Source organism: Macaca nemestrina, chromosome 3 (assembly GCF_043159975.1).
Source record: "Macaca nemestrina isolate mMacNem1 chromosome 3, mMacNem.hap1, whole genome shotgun sequence".
Classification (NCBI taxonomy): Eukaryota; Metazoa; Chordata; class Mammalia; order Primates; family Cercopithecidae; genus Macaca; species Macaca nemestrina.
Window position 1 is genome coordinate 186836768 of NC_092127.1, and position 13225 is coordinate 186849992.

The 13225-nt window shown below is 40.7% G+C and overlaps 1 protein-coding gene across 4 annotated transcripts in view; it reads left to right on the forward strand.

Annotated features, from left to right (window-relative positions):
- The window catches only part of LOC105487952 (cytokine dependent hematopoietic cell linker), a 246312-nt gene that overhangs the window by 42336 nt on the left and 190751 nt on the right, over positions 1 to 13225 (forward strand). The window contains exon 1 of one of the 4 annotated variants that reach the window (XM_011751613.3): positions 9144 to 9401. The exons of the other annotated variants lie outside the window; for them this stretch is intronic. The gene's annotated coding sequence lies outside the window, so the exon portion shown is untranslated. Of the gene's footprint in view, positions 1 to 9143; positions 9402 to 13225 lie in introns of those variants that run through there. 4 annotated transcript variants of the gene reach the window in all.

Here is a 13225-nt window from a genome sequence, read left to right on the forward strand (position 1 = left end):
TGCTATTTAAACAAATTATAGCTGCTATTCATAGGATTTCTGGCCACTGGAGCTGCAAAATGGTTTCAAACTGCGATCTCCTCACTCTGCAGCACATGGTTACGGTCCATATGCATCCCTAAGAAATCTCTGATCCTTAATTTGAAATAACATTTATTAAAAACAATGGTTTCACTGAGGATTAAAAGAGACAGGGAACTAAAAATGTGTACTCTTTAGGCATAAATGTTGTTTTTCTATAGGAATTTTCAAAGCACTGATGCATCAGAGTTATAAATGTATGGCTCTGTGTCAGGCACTTAGGGCTGCTGGAACAAGTGCCACCAACTGGGTGGTTTACAACAACAGAAGTGAGTCCTCTCAGGGTTCTGGAGGCCGGAGTCCTAAATCAAGGTGTGGACAGGGCCGTGCTCCCTCTGAAGCATCTAGGGGAGGATCCTTCCTTGCCTCTTTCAGCTTCTGGCAGCCCTAGGCACTCCTTGGCTTGTGGCCACATACCTGCAATATCTGCCTCTGTCTTCCCATGAGTGTCTTCTCCCTGCATGTCTCTGTTTCTTCAAATGAAGTTCTCTTTTCTGTGTAGCTTTCCTCTTTTTTAAGGATGCCAGTTATCTTGGCTAAGGACGACCCAAGTGACTTCATCTTAACTTGATTACATCTGCAAAGACCCTTTTCCCAAATAAGGTCACACTCTAATGTAACTAGGAGTTAGGACTCCCAACACATTTCTTTGGGAGAGGCAATGCAACCCAGAACAGGCTCCAAAACCAAAATATCACTGAGCAAATACAGTCTGTAATCATAACCAACTTTGCTCCTGAGTCTTTCCTCCCATCAGCAACATCAAAATCACTTCACATTGCTTTTACACCTACGAATCCCTTTTACATCCATTGTTACCAGGCTCCTTATACCAGGCTCAGGGATAACTAAATAAAACAGCTATCTTGCAAGTCCGGCTGGTTCCCGAATGGCCCAGAATCAGTGCTTCCTCCCCAGCTGAAGTGTGTTACATACACACTAACCAGCGTATGGTGAAAATTATGTCCCCAGATTGATCCGCATACATGCTCAATCCACACAAGATAATCTCTCAATACAGGAGCCACACCTTGATCTAAGACTTGGTATGGACCCATTTGGCCTAATGGTCAAATTATATGGCATAAATTGGGAAGTCTCTTTAACCCTTTCTTTTCCTCTTTTCCATCTGCTAATCTACAAGGCTGAGCGAGTGCTCTTGCAGATGCTGGGAGAGAGCATGAACAATGCAGATAAATCCCAAGCCCCATCGAGGTTTTATCATTCCTTTATTAATATTCACTGAGCACCTGCTATGTGGCTGAGAATATTCTACATATTGGATTTCAAGTGAGACAAAACCCCACCCTCGCATAGCATGCATTTTGAAAAGGTTTCCTTGTTTTCTCATTATTGTGCCTTAGAATTATTTCCTCCACATTTTGCATTTGTATAATCTCCTTCTTAGGATCTCAGTCTGTCATAAAATATATTGAGAATTTTCCATCTGTGGATCTGATCATTAGGGGGCCATGCTACTACTCAAAACCCCAGTCTCAGAGTGTTTGCGTTCAAGGAGACCATGAAGCTGTGCAAAGAAGTCCAGGCTTAGAACCTGAGTCACGGGATCACTAACCGCTGCCTGTGAATGCAGCCCTCACTTTCAACTTTGCTATATCTCTGTTAAAATACTGGCAAGGGCAAGTGATCTGAGGGTTAAAGATCTGAGCTTGTCCTTGCCCAGTAGTTTACGAGCTGTAGGATCCAGGCAAGGCTTGGAACTTAACCTCTTTGTATCTCAAAAAATTATGCTGAGGAGTTCATACATTTAGACTAAACTTCAAATGAAGGAAAACAAAGTACAGGAAAATGTTGGAAAAGTGTCAGTTACTCTATTTATACCAGCTATTATTATTTCTACTTGCCTTAAAGAGAGGAAAGTAATTCTGATCCATTTCTCATTCTTTCTAGAAAAGAAAAGAAAAGAAAACATTTACAAAGAGAGAGGCAGGGAGAGAGAATGAGAAAGTTGAAAAGTCCTGTCCCAGTAAAAAAGTCAAAGATCTAATTTTATTTTAAGTGTAGAAATTGGCTTCATTTCTCTTATCTTCTATTCTAGGAATCTGCTTGTCCCACCCATAGATTGATAATCACGTGTACTAACACGAAACTCATCAAGAGGTTCCCCGGCGGTGTTTCGTGCTATTTTCTTTCTTTCTTAATCTGATTCTTGCTTCAAGACCTAAATTCAACCAATCTGAGGACAGATGGCGCGGGGCCCTTTGTCCTGCCAATTTGGAGACCCTCGCAACAATTTAGCCCCTGCACAGAGAGGGAATAATTTTGTCAGCATGGTTTAAAAATACTGCAGTGTTTTTAACCTTGGGCAAAAGTGTTTGGCAAATAACCCAAAGCAGATTTTTTTGTTGCTGTTATAGATAATGTCACACTCCCAGCCAGATTCGTCTAAACAAGGCTCTGCTCAAGATAAATTGCTAGCAATGGATGACATTTACATGTAGAATTAAGAAACAGAGCTATGCTGAGCTGGAAAAAGATTTGGAACTTAGGTCTCTGTCTTGGTTCTTCCCCCTACTCACCTTGGTGACCAGTCACTTCACCTAGTTAGGACTCCACCGTCTCATTTGAAAATGTGAGGTTTAGACTGTCATCATTTCAGTTCAACTATTGCTGGGTGATACAAGGTGGGTCCTTAGTATTGCAATGAATTCCAAGATGAGAAATAACTGTGGCCACCCTCAAGGAGTTTATAATTTATTAATATATATTATACCCCCATATTATATATATTATGTATACCCCAATACATATTACTACATATACATATGTATACCCCAAAACCTATTAATACGTATTATACCCACAAAGCTAATTCTTCCCTTGGAACTTCTCATGTGTTTCCTCTACTTGGAAATCTCTCCCCTCCAGAGCTTCACTTGGCTGGGTCTTTCTCATCACTTAGACCTCAGCTCAAACCTCATCTCTGCAGAGATGCAGACTCAGACCTCCATACATAAAGTTCCCATCCCACACTCTTCATTCCATTATCCTGTTTCATTCTTGTGTTGCCCTGCACTTTCTCTTACATGTTTATTTATTACTAGCATTTCACCAGGTATAGTAGCCTGTGCCTCTACCTGCTCCCATGGCCTCAGTAGGACAGAGCTACCAATGTTCTGAGAGCCTTTATGGTGCTTAAAGGGGACTCATGGAGACAGTGGGGCATGAATGTATCTCTCACCAGTGTTGTGAGAACTTGGTGAATCTGAGACTGGTATGGTCAAAGGTATAACAGCAATAATGATACCAACACAATCATTATTGTAATGATTAAATTATGCATTTATGCAAAGTGCCTAGCACAATTATAGCATATATTGAGGTCTTAATTAATGTTAGCCTCATGAGGTCCTTCTGGGGAAAAGTAGTGTGAACTCAGCAATGAATTTGTAATTAATGGATATTTATTAATTGATAAACTTCTATCATTTTTTAAAGAAGAACTAGGAGAGGTAAAAGAAACCAAAGCAGAGATATTCAAAAAGAGCTCTTTCTACATTCACGTACCACCTCTGCTTCTGTGGTTTCCAAAGAACTTAGATATGAATGCAACAAAAGGAGGCTAGGAAATAAATACAAAATCAGAAACCACGTTATCCTTAAAATGCCCCTTCGTCTCTGACCAATGAGCTCTTATACTGAGCCCTGGATTTACCCATGTTGGGTTCTTCTGTCCTATAGGATGCTTTAGTCAGGGTGGTTGGGCCAGGAAGCAGGGCCTTGCTGGAGAGAGTAAAGTAGGAACACCCCCACCCCAACATAGTTCCCAGACTTGACCAGATGTGTTTGAATGACAAGCGTGTTTATTTACTGAGGTGTTGACCAGGGAGTTATTTCTTAGCAGCCATGAAAATTGTCTAATTCATGCCATAGACCATGGCAGTTTAAATTCAGCACGTCTGAAATCCAGCAGAGGACATGACTTCCGCTCACATGGAGATTCCCCTTTCAAAAGTTTTAGCACGTTGTGAAAAAGAAATCAGAGCTAATTGAGGGGAGGCTCATAGCATGTGTCCTGAAGGAGACAGGCTATGAGATGAGAAGGGAACAGCAATTAGTGTGAGCTGAGCTCCTCTCAAGGGCCTGGAGTCAAACTGCCTGAGGCACCAATGTAAACAGGTGCTAAACTGTAATAAATCAGAGATGCTGGCACTAATTAACACAGGTTTCCACTCATATAATTTGTAAAAAAAAAAAAAAATGCATGGATTTTGATCCATTGCAGGAGATAGCACTCTGAACTAGGAATTTTTAAAACAAACAACACACCCTTTTTCGATTGTGTTCAGTAGTTCTCTTTTGTGTTTTGAGGGCGTATGTTTGTGTAAGCTGCAAGGTGCTATCCCAGACCTTGATACCAGCCTGAGACCAGCTGTCTGATAGGAGCCTGAACTTGGCAGTCATTACCAGCTGAAAGGATGAAATCAAACATTGAATGATGTCAGGGTGTTTCCCCAAAACCAGGGACTTCTTTCTTCATTTTAATTTGTCTTGTTGGAAACATTTCAAAAAAGGACAGGGTGTAGTGGCTCACACCTGTAACCCCAGCACTTTGGGAGGCCTCAGTGGGAGGATTCCTTGAGATCAGGAGTTTGAGACCAGTCTAGTCAACACAGGGAGATCCTATCTCTACAAAACTAAAGAAAGTTAGCCTGGTGCAGTGTTGTGTGCCTGTGGTCCCAACTACTCAGGAGCTGACGCAGGAGAATCACTTGAGCCCAGGAGTTCAAGGCTGCAGTGACCTGTGATAACATCACTGCACTCCAGTCTGACAGAGTAAGACCTCGTCGCCGCCGCAAAAAGAAAAAAAAAAAGAAATAAAGAAAGGAAAAGAAAACTTAGATAGCAAAAACAGCGAGAAAATGGAAAGGTTAGGTAAGGTTTTGCCATCTTTTATTTTTCCCCCAGCACATTGCCTCAATTTTAGAAAGAGGAAGTGAATTAAGAATCAAATCTGTTTCTGCACAAAATGTTTATTCATACGAAATCTGTTTCTCGGGGGGAAACTGAGTGATAGGTACTACATGGGACCTTTCTGTACTTTTTTTTTTCTTGTGAGTCTATAATTGTTTCAAAATTAAAAGGTTAAAATAATAAAATGATATTTAAAGCATAGATAAAAATGTCAGTTTCTTCTCATGTGCACTAAATGCATAGCCGAAGCTTAAAAAATTTTTAAACATCTTCTGTTTGAATAGATTTCAGGTTGTTCACAGATGTGTTATGCCCATATATTCTTACCTGCTTGTATTTGCAAGAGAATTTTATCATTTCATGCATTAACAATTCCAGGAGGTTAGTAGTATTATACCTCTTTTTAAAGGGGAAAAAGGGGAGAATCAGTCAGTTTATAAAACTCATCTACATTTATCCAATTAGTGTAACTGGGTGGGATTTGACCTAAGCCAGTGTAACTCCAAAACCTGACAGCCTTGCAAATTAGCCTCCCAGCAGGCCGTGCAAGAGCCAGGAAAAGCTCTTTCCCAGTCATCCAGGCACCATGGTCCTCCTTGAATATGATTGACCTTAAAAGTCCTGTTTGGGTTTTCTCCCCCTTGTTTGTTTGTTTCCTCCCTGTATTTCTTCCACATGATCTACCCAAGAGTTTCATGCTTGAGTAGATTATCCAGAAAGTGAAAACTTGGCAGAATCACTAGGTCAAGCACTGACTCAGAAATATCCCTTTTGACCGCAGATTCAGCTCTACACACATTGTGCATCCCCTATTAAATCACTTATCCACAACTGAGTATTTCTGGCGGTTCCATGCTATGCTTTAGTGGCACTGTGAGACAGGCCCAACAAAAGCCAAGGGGGCTAATGCTAATTATAGCCAGGCACACACTAGCCCGTTGCAGGAGGTAAGTGATTTTATCCTAAGAGCCACTCCTCCAAGTAAGTATTATCATCCACAAGTTACATAAGGCACCCAGAACGGTCAAATTCCTTGGCCAGATCTAGGCAGCCACTGTGTGATACATCTGGATAACTGTAACCTGGTTGGCAAAACCCAGACTTCTCTGGATTTATACTTCTTATCATGACTCAGGGTCCGTGAGCCCAATAAACTATGCAAGAGGGAAATGGGAGATGAGAGGCAAGAACTCGTGAAGCAATGAAAACAAAATGAATTATCACCCAAAGAGAAGATGAACGCAAGGGAGTCCCTCTAACTGTGGAATGTGGGACAGGCAGCAAGAACATGCAGATTGGAACTTGCAGCTGGCCTGAGACTGAGACTCTCTTGCTGCTTTTATGTCACGCTCCTCCTTGCTCCCTCTCCATTCCAGCCACCTTTCGCTATATAGGGTCCTTCAGTGAGCTACGCTGTTTTTCCCACCCAGGCATCCAGACTGACAATATCTTCGGCCTTGAATGTGCTCCTGGACACCTCTTTTACTCCTTCCCTTCTCCCCTCCCTCCTCTTCCCTTTGCTGCTTCCTTCTTTCTTAGAAGATTTCTTTTGTTTCTTCTTTCCTTCCTTCTCTCCTCTTCCCTCCCCTTTTTCTCCACTTCTGGTCCAGCAAATCTCTACTTATTATCAACACCTCAGCTCTCCTGTCACCTCCCCAGAGGAAATCTGGTCTGAATTCACAGAGTAAAACACATGTGCCTCTTATTTGTTTCAGAGCCCTCTTTGTTCCTATCTCGTAATACATCATCTTGATGGTTGATTTCTTGTCCAATACCTCTCTATTCTATTAGATCCGAAACTCCATGAAGGCAGGGACAAGTTTGTTTGTTTTTTTCACCTCTATATCCCCACAAGTTGCCCAGTGCCTGACATAGTAGGTAGTGGATGTGAATATCTATTTGTTAAATCAATACATGTCTGATCAGGCACTATTCAATGCATTTACCACAAATTGTAGTTTTATATATATATATATATATATATATATATATATATATATATATATATGAAGTCCATTCATTTATTTTCACCTCTTCTAGGCTATAAACTCCATCAAAGGATTAGGTATCTCTCTTACCTAGTTGTATTTTTTCAGCACCTAATAGAGCTCCTGATGCATGATACATATTCAACAGATGATAAATTAATGAAAGATATTCCAAGAAAAAAAGCTATAAATATCACCTACACTATTCTCAACTTTCTCATTAGACCACACTGTCTTCAATTCTTCCTTGGTAAAAAGCAGGAATATTCATATCATTAGACTTGGGTTCTTATTGCAGTCTGGCCACCAATTGGATGTGAACATGGATTTTAGATTATTTACCAATAAATACCACAATAATTCACTTTTCTTCATTCACCCGTTGAATAATCTTCTCCCACATTCACTCCGAACTTGGCCATGTGACTTGCTTTGGCCAATGGGACCATGGCAACTAGGATGCAAGCAAAGGCCTGGAAACGGCTGGTGGCTGGGGCTTCCCCTCTCCCATTGCCCTTGGAGCCCCAAACTCACCGTGTAAATGGGCCAAGCTGGCCTGTTAGATATGCAGAGGAGAACAGAGGCACCTGGCTGACATGATTGTCAACCAACACATGTATGAATGTGATAATCCTAGATCATCCAACAGCCTCTCAACCACTAGCACAGACCAGATGATCAGGTCTTGTTATGGGTCAAATATGTCCCTGCTAAAATTCATTTGTTAAAGTCCTAACCCCTCCATACCTCAGAATGCCTTCTGACTTGGAGATAGGGTCTTTAAAGAGGTAATGAAGTTAAAATTGGGTGATTAGGGTGAGCCATCATTCACTGTGACTGCTGTCCTGCTCAGAAGGGGAAATTTGGACACAAACACAGGGAGAATGCCACGTAAACACAAGAACAAGCATACAAAGACACCCACAAGCCGGGGTTAAAGGCCCGGAACAGATCCTCTCCTCACGGCCCTCAGGAGGATCCAACCTGGTCGACACCTTGATCTCAGACTTCCAGAGACCAGACTATTAGACAATACAGTTCAGTCTTCTGTTTTGTTAGTCACTCAGGGCTCAGTCCTTTGTTATGAAAACCCTAGAAAATTAATACAGGTGCAGACCAAAAGAAGTGAGCAAGTGACGCACACAATTATGAACTAAATAAAATGGTTACTGCTTTAAGCTCCTAATGCAGCAAAAGCTAATTAATAAAGTGGTTAAACTACTTAAGTCTCCCTAGTTTTCAGTTTTCACAATTACAAAATGGGATTTAAAATATGTTCCTTACACGGTTATTAGTAAGATTAAGGAGGATAATGCTTGCAAGTTGCTTAGCAATGTAACTGACTCATAATTAGCATTCAAAGAGTGCTTATTTTCATGTTTTCCTTGGGGTGTCTGTTAAGTCAAAACCAGAGTTATTTACCCAAGAAAATACAAACTTTTACCTTTGAATTTACTGTAAATAATGTTGGAGTTTGTTATGGAATTCAACATCAATTTATATAAAACTAGAATGTCACAGCCCCAGAATGGGAGACAGGCGCTCGGCTAGATCAGCTTAAATGGAACAAGATTAAGGCAGAAAGAAAATATATTAAGCAGCTAATATGTGCCCAAACATTGTTGCATGCCTTTATTTACAATATTTTGTTTATTAAAATATTTCTAAAATATAAATGTTATTATCCTTCCATCACAACTGAGGAAATATCATTTCCTCAATGAAGGAAATATCATCCTCAATTATCCCTCATTTTTTAAAAAAGTTTCTAAAATACAAATATTATTATCACTCAAACTACTTGAGAAATAAACTTCAAAATGTCCAAGATCCCATAGCTAATAATTAACATGGCAGGCATTTATCCTTTAGTTCCCAGGTTCTCTCCACAACACCTGGTCCTTGTGTCTGGCGGGGGGGGTCTCAGGAAGCCATTGCAAAATTAAGCTACAAGATAGTTAATGTCCACTATGCATGTAAAGTAAGACTCACAAAACCCACCTTCCATGCTTGAGTGTTGCCCAGCAGTTCCTTTTATTGTGTTCTGGTAACTATGAAGTGCCACGTAAGGACACCGTGTGTCTTTAAACACACCCTTTGGGTTGGAAGATTTCAGCCTCTGAAAGAGTTTCACGTATTGCACTCCAGCCTAAGAAGAGGAAGTCCTGCCAGCCCTCAGGTCAGACCTCTCAGGTCTGTGGCTGCATTTCACAGGAAACCAAGCCTAAAACGGACCTATCAGGAGGTTTTCTGCTGAAGGGTACTGCTTAGCATTGAGAAGAATTCAACCCACCGCCTTACTGATTTCCAGCACCCCAAGGTCTCCGCGCTACCGCCCCTCCTCACAGGAGACAGACACCTCAGCCCAGATCTCTTGGCGCTCTCCACACTGTTCAGGTAAACTCATTAGGCCATCTCTTGTGAGTGATCATCTGATGGTCATGTCCTTGTCATAAATGATCATTAGGAAAGACCTGAGCAGCAAGGAAAAATGTGCTTCTAACGTGGAAGTCAGGGCCTTCTATATAGCATCAAAGGGGCAAGAAGAAAGCCCTTAACTCAATTGTTAAAGATCCTTTCATTCTTTTGGGAGAAGGAATCAGGATACCTACCCACAGAAAATTAAAAGACTAAATGTTTTCAATCTTCTTTTCCTGGAGCTTGGACTCCCTGACTGTTTGCAACTGAAATATAAAGACCAGGTCCCAAGGTTGGCGTTCCTGGCTGACTTTCATTAAGTAAGCCCCCTAGAAAGAAAGCCTCCATTCAAAGTAGGTCATTCAAAGTAGAAGTTAACTCCTGGAGCCCTGTGGAAATATATTTTTAACATTTCCTAAAGTAATACGATTTTCTTTCTGCTTTGGTGTAGAGGAGACTTAGACTTTGGAATCACGCAGACATCCTTCCCCTCACAAAAGGAGCTCAAAAGTGAGGTTAAAGTTGGGGTTAAATTCTTACCTTGAAAACTGCCAGGAGTCATCTCTACCGGATTTTTCTTGGATAAAACAAACAAACTGGAGTGAGACAGAAAAGAAAATAACTATCATCAAAATATGGATACTTTGATTTTAAAAGGTGTTGATATGTCTGAACTTTTTATCAATACTGTTTTTATTACTTTACATCAGTCTTACTTATTTGACTTCTCTGTTGTGAGTATTACTTGTCTATTACTTACCTACCTGGCTGTTTCTCTGGCTGTCTCTCTTTGTCTATACTGTGGCACAACTCCTCAATAGTGTTGTTCTTTGGATTTCCAGGGGCCTCCCAAACCACCAGGAATAATCATTTCAAATACCAGGAAGACAATGGTAGACCTGGTTAATTGAAGGCCTACCAGAGAAATTACAGAGCTTCAGAAATCCTGAGAAGCTTAAGATACAATATGCCCTAGAGAAGTAGGAATGGCAACTGGCATTTACTTACCTTCAGCTCCTGCTGGCCTGAAGAGTTGGCTATTACTTACCCTGGTTTACAGGTGAAGAACTTGAGTTCTCTAAGTAATATGTGCAAGGTTGTTCAGTCACTAATGTCAGTAACAGAATTCAGAAGGAAACTGATTTTCCTGACTAACTGATCAGAATGGTGAACAGTGTTGGTTTGCAGTTTCACAGAGCTCATCTCTAAACTCACTCCTGTGTAGTCTCTGACACCAACCATCTAAATGGTAGTATTTCTTTCTTATTCCCAATAAGCCCTCTCAGATGATTCTATAGGCCAGACCATTTGAAAACCAATGCTTATAATCTTCTGTACCGTCTGGCCAGCTCTGGCCTGAACACCAGGGGATTCTGTTTCTTGATCACTTTGCCATGAGTCAGGTGCTGTCTTAGAAAGTCCGTAGGATTTGATGCCTGAGCAAAATGGTGAGGATCCTGACTCTGCCACTTGGACGAGGGATGTGGCTTCATATCTGACCCTTAATTCCTGCCTCTTTTTAATAGAGTAAGATCTCATAAGACTTGTATTGACAATTATTTAGCCTCAATAATGTAATATTTATATTACATGAAATATGGTGCATTCTTAACACTTAGCAGGTATTCAGTAAGTGTTGGCTTCTTTCTCCACTACTTTCCTTTCTTCACTCCAAATCAGCTCTGATTTTATTCATAAAATATGACCACAATCACTACGGAATTGATTAATAAACGTAAGTTTACAAATATTGTATTTTAATAATCTCGTTAGAGAATGGTAATATTCCACAGTTGCATAGCCTTATGTAATCTAGGCCTTTGAATACATATTTTCTTCTTGAATGATCTTAACGACTTAACGAAGTAGGCAGAGAACATGTTAGGGCATTTAAAAGGTGAAACTGGGGCTTAGAAAAGATGAGGAAGGACAACTTGGTGAAATGGAAGGAAACAGGGCTTTGAGATCGTCAAAAATGGATATGAATCTAGGGTGTGACTTCACTGTTTGTCTTTAGGTAAGTAGCTTAATCTCTCCGATCTTCAGTTAGCTGTTGTTGGTGTTGTGTAATTGGAAACTGGGTAGAAGAATACATTTTATGTGCTGCTTTGAGAGTGAGAGCAAATGTGCACACAGTGTCTGACACAGAAGAGACAGCCAGGAACTGGCTAAATGGTCACATGAAGAGTAGTAGAGGGCGATCTAGAAGCATCCTTTTTTGAATCCTAGTACATGAAGCAGTTATATCCACTATCATAAGCTACTGCCAACATCTGCCAAGACTTGAGTTCTGCAGAGTTCTTCCAGACTGTACCTACCCTTCCAGCATGACAAAGAGACATAAAACGTTCAAAGGCGCTAAATTATTAACCAGAGAGATAAGTACCTGAATTTAAATTATATTTATGATTTTTTAACAAATTAAACCAAACATTCACTGATGTTACCAATAAAACTGAGAAGCATCAGGTTAGATATAAGCAGTAAAAATAACGACCCCCTGCCCCCCGCCACCCTCGCCACACACACACAAACAGAATTGTGGAATAGAGCTATCATAGGACCACTTTTTGTGTTTATTATTTACTTTTTATTACTCTTGTGGGCAGAATATGTGGGAATCATTATTGTGATTATTCTGCTTAATTTTAATCATGTCTTCGAAAGAGCAATGACTTACACGTTACCATTGAAGTGCTGCTGATAGACAAAAAACGTTCATCATTTATCACTTTTTTAGTAAGTGTACTTAATTCTTACTTAACAAAAGTGGATTCTGAAGTTCAGACAGGCTCCATTTCATGCAATGAATAGGAGGATATGCCAGAAATGAGACCCAGGTCCACCCGAGCCCTGAGCTCCTGCTCTTGGCATGGTGCTCCATCAGTGCCCTGCTGATGTGCCCAGGTTCATGATCAGGGCATCCATCACTGTCTTCCAAACTAGCCAATAGCATTTAAGGAACTCCCAGATACACCACAAGCATTAGCAAAATATGTATTTTAGTTGTTTCTTTTAAATTTCATTGGTCATACTAATTGAAACACTGCTTCCTACACACTTACACATGAGAATCAAAATCCTATTGCATTTAAATGGTATTGTGGTTTGTCATGTGAAATAAGATAAGCCAAAAGGTCTAGATGCAACATGAAAAATTAATATCCATGTGTTTTTGGTGATAATCTTTAACTATGGTAGGTTCTGTGTTCAATTTCGTGTAAGATAAAGATGAGGGCTGACTAACAGCCTAGGCCCAAACTCTGAGAGAGCTGAATTTTTGTGGAGGGCCCAAGAACCACATTTCACCATCAGTTTCGAAGACCCAGAAAGCTAATTGAATCCAAGGCACACAGAGTTGATGGAGCTCAGGAGGTCAGTCCACTCTGGTACTCTGGCCTATCCATCCATCTTTGGTGATTTTGTTCAAGTGTACTCAAATTATAAGTTCAGATGACTGGCATATTCCCTCCCAGGAGACAAATGTACACTGGAAACTAAATTGCTATTGGGCAGTAGCTTGGTGAGCACAAAGTCAGAGCTGTGTAATTTCCATAGCTGGATTTGCTGAGCTATGGGAGGTCTGATGCCTTGACAAGTACCTGCAAAGCCCGTCTACCCCATGGCTACCTGCAGATATTTATACATCACGACATCCTCACTCATGGGCAAGTCTAGGGATCTCCCAATCAGTTTTATCTGTCTGGGCACCTTACACAGGACACCTCCACACTGCCCCCATCCCAAACTCCTACTTCTGCTACATGCTCTTTTCACTACACCACGCCATCCAGTCATTGAGA